Source organism: Pezoporus occidentalis, unplaced genomic scaffold (assembly GCF_034315485.1).
Source record: "Pezoporus occidentalis ecotype Australia unplaced genomic scaffold, CSIRO_AGI_Poc_V1 ctg4, whole genome shotgun sequence".
In the NCBI taxonomy this organism is placed as follows: domain Eukaryota; kingdom Metazoa; phylum Chordata; class Aves; order Psittaciformes; family Psittacidae; genus Pezoporus; species Pezoporus occidentalis.
This window is the reverse complement of record NW_026915724.1, coordinates 4,786,572-4,797,390: the sequence shown is the minus strand read 5'-3', so window position 1 is coordinate 4,797,390 and position 10,819 is coordinate 4,786,572.

Here is a 10,819-nt window from a genome sequence, read left to right as displayed (position 1 = left end):
CATGGCCAAGACTTTCCTGAAATGTCTATTATAAATCTCACCAACCACACCACACCCCCTCCCCAGCCCCAAAAAATTCTGCCAGAAGCCTTGGCCTTTAGGCTCATGCTATTTTTATGTGTATCAATAAACCCAGTAAATTCAGTAGGACTACTTCCTTGCACAACAATGCATGCACACGAGGAGTAGGGAGAACAGTAATTGCCAGTTCCTTTTTTTGGTCTCATTACCTAAACAAAAGAAAAATAAATAAGACAGGCAGACACTGGGACAAGTCTATTTGCTGAATTGGGGGTAATTAAGAAAGTGAGTATTTGCGCTACCTGCCCTTATGTGACCTATAGAGCACCCTAACACACAGTCCAGGGCAGCAAGAGTTTTGTCTGTTGAGAAAGCTGTATCATAGTATTTCATTTGTTAATTACTAGTTTTAAGCAGTAGGAGGATGGAGGCAAAGAGGAGATGATTCATGCTTCTACCTAATAATTGCTGTATCTTGAAATGTGTATTTATGGTTTTCTTATTTATTTAATTTATACTTTGGATCTACAAGAGGAGAGATTTACATGAAGCATATTTAATTTCTCTGTATTTGAGGAACTGCTGTGGAGATTTCTTGTACTGTAGTAGATACTTGGTTTATTGATTTGACTAAAATATGCCCTATTCATAAAAAAAAAAAATAATAAAAGAAACAAGTAGCATGTGATAACATATGGGTCTTGGTGTTTAAAAGCTTTTGCGAAGCATTTAGTGGAAACTAAAGGGCAGGTTTATGGTACTGAAGAATGTGAACACCTTATAGCAAAGAAACCAGATTTTGCTCCCCACGGAAAAGCCTGGAAATGTATGCTTGTGTGTGGCTTCAATATTTTACGTGTGGTGGAATATTATTATCAGATACTCAGAGAAAAGGCCCAGTACTGCCAAGCAGTTAGACATCAGATACACATCTACACACAAGGCTTCAAGTGGGCACAACATTTAGTCTCCCTCTGGCCCTGGGAGATAAGCAGTGTCACCACCCTCCCATCAAATAAGAGAACCAAGACAGAGGGGGTAGTTAGGGCCCTAGTAGAGAATAAAACCAAGCGCTGCCCACCTTCAGACCCACCAGTTGGCAACAAAGTCACTTGTCTCCAACACAACACCATCTTTGGAGATCCTATGCTGAATGACAGCCCAAGCCGAGGTAGGTGACACAGGGACACAGGAGCCCAAGCTTGGGGAACTGGCTCAGGAATGCAAGGGTAAAGACTTTAAGACACAAGGGAAGAAAACGTATGGTGTTGGCATCCCTCATCAACCCAGCCCTTGAAAAGCCTGTCTGCTAAGAATGACTTGTCCCTGCTGCACTGCCTGTACCTCGAGCAGCTCCTCTGCCGTGTTTCTGGTCCTGCCATTGCAGACAGTGTCTACATTTAACATGAGCAAACAGGGAGTGTCCTCGCAGTGAATGTCTCCACCACAAGGCTTAGCACAGATTTTTCCAGGGTGTGGGGTAACCACCTGGCCAATGCTGGGCACCCCTCTGCAAATACCCAACATTTAGTCATGCATTAAAAATACCAGCATGAGTATGGAGGAGGATGCGGATAGTCAATACATTTTCCAGATGAAACTGTACAGAAAGCAATGTTGGATTGACTCCAACGCACTGTCAGAAAAATGTGAAATGGTGATTAACAAAATTAGTGAATGTACCATTTTCCATCAAAGACAGAAAAGTTGTTAACTGTGCGGCTGAAAGCATCGCCTCTGGCGCTGCCTGGCACATGGGTGTTGTCGTAATTGATAACATCTGTGAGAACATGCACTCTTCAGACTTATTTAATGCCATTTCATGACTTTGGGTTCTCCGGAACTGGAGATTAACTGAGGCACTGACCTGACTGCAAAACACTGCATTATGACAGCCCATCACACATACAGTCATTTGTATATTTCATTTCCAAAAAAGGGGTTCCAATTTCCTCTCACCCTTTCAAAAACATCTTTGCGATAGAGCTGCTCACTAAAATATCCATCATTACTTTGCATACCACTTATTTAAATAAACTGTAGTGATTTAAAGCTAGGCTACTATTTAAAGTAATTCCTACTGGTGCATGAACAAAGAAATCTCAGATACGCTTCGCTTGCCTTTTTTCCCCTTTTGCACTCACTTTACAGATCCTGCAGCAAACAGGTTTGCCAGAAGAGCTGATCAAGGACACGTCAATGTTCGGGGGAACACCATACACTTTTCACAGTAAGTATTTTTAGCACAACCATTGGCATCTGCAGAATAATTTCACACCTTAGTTTCCCCGCCGGAAAAGTTGCAATATCAGGACTTGCACAGACAAACCAAACTGAACCAAGTCAGATTTCTCAGATGAAGCCTCTTCTCGGAAAGTCCAATGCACACCCTACAAACAATGTAGATGTCAAATAGCCATAAATATCTTATGAGATTTTGAAAATCTCAGCATTAACACCATAGGTTGTTCACGAGTGAGCAGCTCAACCCTACATGGTATTGAAAACCTTGAATTTTTTAAGTGGCAGAACTATTATTTAAGTGGACTGACACAAAGATCAGTAAAATAAGTCCTGAATTGTTTAGAAGGAAAAAAGAGTTGAATATTCAATGAAGTTAGGCGAAGGCTCAGAAAAAACGAGCAGCTGAACTCACAGGGGTGCAATTCAGGATGAAATGGAAGCACATGTGAATGTTGTCCCTCTCCTCAGCCACCAGGTTGGAGTCACTGCAGAAACAGGCATCGTATTTAACAGCCTTATTCACAAGCCCGATGGAGCAGCCAGAGGCCACACAGCTGACCAAAGGCAGATCAGCACTGACACTCGCCCACAGCCTCCAGTCCCAGTGGGGTGTTCCACCCAGTCGGACCTCCTGCCCTGCAGGTTCACCTGCACAGCATCTTACTCTGCTTTATTTTAGAGCAACGTTCTCCTACTGCACCGTCACATTTTGCATAGCAGTGAAATAGCCAGGGACAGCACACGATCTGTTGCCCTGCCTTTCTTTGCCGGGGGGGGGAGGCGTGCGCTGGACCATAGAGCAGAAGAGACATGCAAAGAGCCCTGCAGCATGCATGATCCTTCTCCCCAGGTGTCTGACAAGGCACTTTTGGGTGAAGAGAGCCCTCAGTGCAGCTGTGCCCAGAGCTGGTGCTGCGAAACCAGCCCCTCTGCCAAGGCCTTGTCTGCTCCGCATGCTGCCAGCAAAAGCAAAGGTGGGGTTCAGGAAGCAACAGCATCCTTGTCAAAGCTGTGGTCTGAGTAACGAGCCAAACCTTCAGAAGTTTCAGGCTGCTTTATCCCAGGAGCGCAGTGACAAGCGTAGCAAGACTATTTAACTGTCAGACTGCACAGAAAGTCCTGGAAGTGATTTTTTTTCCTCATACAGACATTAACCTTTCCCATGAAAACTGCAACCTTATAACTCCTTTATAGCTCTATCCCAGAACCCTCATAATCTGGGGTAATCTGGGTATCTGTCATTTGTCCTTGTAAATTTGGATGCAAGCAGTTTTTTCAACCAGATTTAAAGCAAGTTGGATAAAGATTTATCTATAATGAACACTTATAAATGGGATTCACCAACACTGAGTCTTGCAATGTGTGTTCCTCTAATCTTGAAAGTAATATATAAAACTCCAAACTTGGCTATTTTTTTATATAATTTACATTACAAATAAAGATATCGAGCTATTTAGCTGACAAGAACATGCTTGAGGTGGATTATTCCTTTAGCAGAAGAGAGGAATATTCTAGGGGAAAAAAAGAACAGGAAATAAGTCCCCAGTAGTTTTCCTTCATGGACACAGAAACCACTGGCTGCTGCCACATCAGGCTCCTGTGCCTCAGTGCACCAGCCACACACTGCAAAGGCAAAGATCTATGCGAAGTCATAGGGGGGGTAGGCAAGGATGTGATGCTGACAACACCAAGCTGTGTGGTTCGGTTGATACACAGGAGGGAAGGAATGCCATCCAGAGGGACCTTGACACGCTTGTGAGGTGGGCTGATGCCAACCTCATGAAGTTTAACCATGACAAGTGCAAGGTCCTACACCTGGGTTGGAGCAATCCCAGGCACAGCTACAGGTTGGGCAAAGAAGAGATTCAGAGCAGCCCTGTGGAGAAGGACTTGGGGGTGCTGGTCGATGAGAAAATGAACATGAGCCGGCAGTGTGTGATTGCAGCCCAGAAAGCCAACCATATCCTGGGCTGCATCAAAAGGAGCGTGACCAGCAGGTTGAAGGAGGTGATCCTGCCCCTTTACTCTGCTCTTGTGAGACCTCACTTGGAGTGCTGTGTACAGTTCTGGTGTCCTCAACATAAAAAGGACATGGAACTGTTGGAATAAGTCCAGAGAAGGGCCACGAGGATGATCAGGGAACTGATCAGGAAGATAGCCTGAGGAAGTTGGGGCTGTTCAGCCTGGAGAAGAGAAGGCTGCATGGAGACCTCATAGCAGCTTTCCAGTATCTGAAGGGGGCCTATAGGGATGCTGGGGAGGGACTCTTCATTAGGGACTGTAGTGACAGGACAAGGGGTAACGGGTTAAAACTTAAACAGCGGAAGTTTAGATTGGCTATAAGGAGGAAATTCTTTCCTGTGAGGGTGGTGAGGTACTGGAATGGGTTGCCCAGGGAGGTTGTGAATGCTCCATCCCTGGCAGTGTTCAAGGCCAGGTTGGACAGAGCCTTGGGTGATATGGTTTAATGTGAGGTGTCCCTGCCCATGGCAGGGGGATTGGAACCAGATGATCTTAAGGTCGTTTCCAACCCCAACTGTTCTATGACTCTATGATACAGGATGCTATCACCTGGCCTGGGAGGAAAACCTTTTTTTTATTTTGTGACCATTGCACCCATTTCAGTGTGCTTCCACCGGGCATCTACTAAAGTAGCTGCTCCTTTTGCAGCCAGGCATATGTTCCTCACTGGACATCAGTCTCCAAGTAGAAAGCAGAGATGTGGTGCATCAGGTGATGCCCTTTCTTCCCTCACCTTTGCCACTTAAAGAAATGAGACAAACTCCCCGCATGTGACAACGAAGTCACCCCACCTGTGCAAAACAGCTACAGTCTGGTTACCGCCACTCCAGCATCTGTTTTGCCCTGTGTCAATCTTCCCTGCAAGCAGGGAATGGGAACTAGCCATGCAGTCCCTTGCTGGGGACCCTGAGGAACATGAGGGCTCAGCCCCAGCTACCTTCTTCTCCAGCCTCCAGCATTCCCTGCCATGCTGCAGTCAGCCCCATGTGCCTCCTCATGTCAGGGAGGACATGTATGTGCAATGCCCATGTGTTTCTTGGTGCAAGCATGCAGAACAGGATCTGGCCCAATTTGCATAGCAGCCACAGCAGCTGGACACACCAAGGGTCTCTCTGCAGACCACCACCTCAGCTTCAGCTGCCAGAGGTAAAGATAACCTCTTGCTGCACATGATCACTGCTGGGCTGGAGGGTCACATGCAATGAACTCAGCCAGGGTGAGCAGCAGAGATGGAAACTCAAAGCAGCTTGAATGCTTCCTGTATCTGACAAACATGAAAGAGCCAAACCTGCTGCCCTCCAATCTCCTTTTGATGCACCAGAATAAACTATTTAACAGACATGCAGAGTGAAGTTGGAGATAAATGAGGTTATGGAGTCAGTTCTATGCAACAGTCAGGTCAGTCAGCTATAGCAGTCACTTTTGTCCCTAGAAATCATCATGTCCACAGCAAAACCCACCCAACCCACAGCAGAAGGAGAGCTCACAAGTCATCTCCATTGCATCCAGTTATGCTCCCAGCTGGAAGGTTGTTAGTTTAAGCAGAATATTACAAAGAGAAAGTAGCACGTGCATGAACTCTGCAAGAGCCCTGTGCAACACAGGACAACACAACTGCCTTATAGACAGACCCAGGCAGCACTGATGAGAAGCACTTCACATGGTCAAGGAAACCTCCTTGCCGCACACTTGCTATGTAAAGGGTATGTGCTGTACAAAACAAACCACTGACAAACACATTTTCCCCTGTGGCTTGACACCAGCTCCCAAAAGACAGGACCAACAGGTCAGCAGGGTCTTCCTGGAGCACCAAACCACCATCACCTGCTGCAAAAGAAATAGTTTTGTTTCCTTTTATTTATCACAAGGAAACAGCACAAAGTTCATCTTATCAGGGCAAATGCACGGAGCTGTTATCAAGTTCTACTGCCTCTTGATAACCAGCGCAGACACGGGGACCCATCAGAAAACAAAAGCACTTCTCTTGTACGCTGGAAATAGAGTTATGTGGAGATAGGATATTGTTTCATAAGCATCCTGACAGGATAGCTGCACCACCTTACTCTGCACCCAGCTGAGGGTGCCCCTCACCACCACCACCGACTGTGCAGGGTGACCCATGGCAAGTGCAACACCGGGGTCACTCCTGTAACCACTGCGTGGAAGGGAAAGCACACAAAAAAAGCCCCTTGCCTGCACCCATGCGAGCAGCTGGCTCTGAGGCTCCATCTGTGTTACATTTAGGTGACACAAACCACAGCTGGTTCTTGGTGCATGGCCAGATATGCAAACTCCCCACAGGAAACACTGTTCCACATGGCGAGGCATGACGAGGAAAACATTCTCCTTCCTCCCAAATGCTTTTACATCTTCCAGTGGTGTTAAGGCATCCAGTTGTGGATTGAAACCACTCAAAAAGTGAAAACTAAACAGTTTCCAGTTTTCTCCTGCAGAGGCTCAGGACAACGTCTGCCAGTAACCCTACACAGAATCATAGAATAGTTTGAGTTGGAAGGGACCTTCAGAGCTCAACTGGTCCAACCCCCCTGCAATGAGCAAGGCCACATTCCACTAGACTGTGTTCCCCAGAACCACATCCATCCTAACCATGAATGCCTCCAGGGATGGCGCATCCACCACCTCTCTGGGAAGCCTGTGCCAGGATTTTACGACCCTCATTGTAAAAAGTCTTTCTCACGTCCAGCCTGAATTTCCCCTCTTTCAGTTTAAAACCATCACTCCTCATCTTCTTGCAACAGGCCCTGCTAAAAAGTCTCTCCCCATCTTTCTCATAGGCCCCTTTTAGAACTGAAAGGCCACAATAGGGTCTCCCCAGAGCCTTCTCTTCTCCAGGCTGAACAAGCCCAACTCTCTCAGCCTTTCCTCATAAAAGAGATGCTCCAGCCGTCTGACTGTGTCTGTGTTCCTCCTTTGCACCCTCCAACAGATCCATATCTTCCCTGTACTGAGGACCGTGCAGCTGGCTGCAGCACTGCAGGTGGGGTCTCACCAGAGCAGAGCAGAGAGGCAGGATCACCTCTCTTGACCTGCTGGTCACGCTCCTTTGGATGCAGCCCAAGATGTGATTGGCCTCCTGGTCTGCAAGCACACACTCCCAGCTCATGTCCCTGAGCACCATCGGGCCAGGCCAGGCAGTGCAGACATGGGACCGTGCCTATGCCCCTCAGCTCCCCAGCTCATTTCAATCCCCTACTGGCCTTTCTGAACTGAAACCCTCCTTTCTCACTTGTGCCAAACCCAAGCAGAGCTTTTAACATCACTGCCTCACTACTACTGGGTATGACAGCACAGCAAGGCATCCTGAGCAGGGAAGAAGTCTGGCAACTAACCTGCCAAATGAAAATCAGTGCGATAGAGTAAAGGTTTTGAGGTGGCTGAAGGTCATTTTCCCCCAAGATCTATGTTCCATCTGCTTTACAGCTGTCATATTGCTTAAGTAAGTCAATAGATGACAGCTTTATTCATGTTCAGTAAAGACTCAGAAAGATTTTTTGTTCTAGGATTATTCACAGAAGAAAACCGTGGTTCATAGTCCACATGCTGCAATGTGATCCCTTCTACCCTGCCATCACACACTGCAAAACAAAAAATTGCAGCAAGCACTGACTGAAAATATTCTGTCTGCAGTCATTAGGCAAAACCCCCCCATCTCCCAGATGATCCCTCAGAGCTCCCAGCCTGGAAAAGGAAAAAAGCCTAAGGAAAAAAAGAGGGTACAATGGCAAGTGCGTTGGTCCAGCCACCACCTGCACTTTAGGAGTCTGTGTATGTAGATTCAGCTTCAAACCTCATGACATCTCTCCTGAACTGGCAGTCCTGCTGGTATCAGGGCTTGGTGCCACACAGAGATGCTGGCACCTGGGGGTGCCACTAGTCCTGCTCGCTCAGCTCGAGAGATTTTAAATGAAGTATCTTCTCCTTCCTGCCATAGTCAGACCTTGCACACTCATGGTGAATTTCCCCAACATGTTTAATTATCTGCACTTTGGACTGTTCAAGCAGGGCTGGCTCCAAGCCCCTTTGCAGACCATGCCTTTGCTATGAGTGCGAGCAGTCTCTAGCAATAGTTTGCAGGAGGTGGAATCACAGAGTGGTTTGGGTTGGAAGGGACCAGGACTGCTGACAGCAACCTGCTGCTGCCTTTCCCTCCACAGAGCTGAGCTGCCATGGGGTAACAACATGGGCTGGAAAGGGCGTGCTTGTGCCACCCTTGTGGCAGAGCCAGGCACCCAACTGTGGGAAGTGGGAAGCTGAACAGGATCAGGGGCTGAGGTTCTTCTCCCCTGAAATTGCTCTTGCAACTAATTCCCTTCAGGGCAACATTTTTCTATCTTGCTGTTACCTGTCCTTTTAAAGCTGGAAATGAGAAAAACACAACAAAGGCAAGGAATGCGATGCTAACCCATGCAGGGCCAGGCCAGGTTATAAACACAGATCCCAATGTGCTCTGGACAAACCTTTACCAGCAGGAAAGATTAAGGGCAAAACTACTGACAGTGCCTGTTGTGAGCTGAACACCTGGACCTGAAAACTCTTTTGAACATGATTTCCAGAGGTGGATTCAAATTCTGCAGCTATTGACAGACATGTTGCTGAGGGCCATTCACTATATGAGCTGGGAACACCTCAGATGTGGAGAAATTCCGCCTGTCATGTATTTATATCCATGTTTGCTACTGAAACCCTGCTGCGGGGTGGTATGAGATGCCACAGAGGGAGAAGCATCAGCTGCCACCCAGCCCTGCACCACAGCCAGCCCTGGCTCTCCTCTCCAGCATCAGTGCCAGTGGAGCACCGGTGCCCCTAGGACTTTTGCTGTGCCCCAAAAGTGTGACCTTGGGTGACCCAGGCCACGTTTGTCACTTTTCCCCAGCGGGCTGGACAAAAGCAGTGGAAGATGTAATGCATTTTACACATTTGCCCAACACAATTAGTGACAGGCTCTCAGTTGAGGGGCTGCATTGTCACACTCAGCTGGAGCCAGCTAAGCTGATTTGTCCAGGCTCGAAAAACTCCCCTTTCACAGGCCAGTGACTCTGGTCAAAGGACAAACTGACAAGATCCCATCTTGGCCCCAGCTGCCAAAAGGTCCACCCCTCCACCTGGCCCTACACAGATACGAGAAGTCTTTCTCCCTTGGGCTCCCTATTGGATGACCAGGTCTGTGCTGGAGGAGTTTCCATGCTCCCTCTTTCTCCTCTTCCGGGCTGCAGTCATCCCTCCCCAGCCTGGCTTTGCCAAGTCACTACAACATCCGTGGTGCCAGCGCTGCTGGCCAGTATTTACCAACGACATGACGTACAAACACAAGTGTAACCATTGCTTACTGCTGGCCAAGGGAAAAACACTTGCACTCTGGTAAGCACCAGCAAGGGCACAAAGGGTGTATAAACTCAGCAAACACAGGATGCTCCACACCCAGTCACTGCAAGTTCGCTAAAAGAGAGGAAAAAAGGGGGGGGGGAGGAGGGGAAAAGAAAAAATGCTTCTCTTCCCGCCAAAAATTATGCGGCAGCAGGTCCACAGAGTGTCTGCCAGATGACCCGCTTGTCACACTCATAATTGCTTCCCATCTGGTGTCTGGAGCACACAAAGCCTGGCCGTTTGCCAACGAAGGACGACGCACAAAATGGCCTACTTCTGGTGACACAGGCCCTCCAGACACCGCCGATCCGCTGGATTCCGTATGGCTGAGGAGAACGTGGCATTCATTTGTAAATTGCCAGCGGCTGATTTATCCGCTCAGCCCAGCTAATGTGCTGCTCCTTTGCTGCAGAGTGCAGACCGAGCCTCGGTGCTGGGGCAAGTCCTCTCTTGCACCAAGTTGCCGCAAACACAAGTTTGCCAGAAACAAGGGATGCTGCTCTCTCATATGTCACATCACACCAACTCATCCCTGCGCATACATGCAAACACATCCTCAACTGCTCTGATTTACAAAGCTGACTTTCCCAAACTTTGGCTTTCCGTTTGATGTATATAAGCAAAATGACCTATGCATATAGTTGTTGCAAAGACTTTTGAGGCACTTTGTATCACTGCTTATGCGCATGGGCGTTCAATGAGCAGTTTTCTCTGGGTTTGTCTGTTTTATGGGGGTTTTTTATTGTTTTTTTTAGGGTTTAGATTTGTTTGGGTTTTTTTTATTTAGTGCTTACTGGTGTAAGAAGTGGCATAAGAAACCTCAGAAAACTGAGCGAGTATTTCTTAACCTATGGAATAGACCAATTTAAAGCATAGTGCACAACACACTGAAGAGTGCTCTAAAACTCCATTGGTTTTGCAACTGCCAAACATCAGTTTTACAAGGAGTAACTGAGATCAAGCAACTGGCCAATAGTCAGCAAGGAAGCAAATGCTAAGTAAGCAGAACTCTCCCTCCCCAAAAGACAAAAGCACTCCTTCCCCTTGCACTAAGACACAAGACAGTCGCAGACTTACATCACTGCCAGTCAGTACACGGCCCATTCCCATCTTACTTGCGCTAAGGCCATTAACATCCATCTTCTCT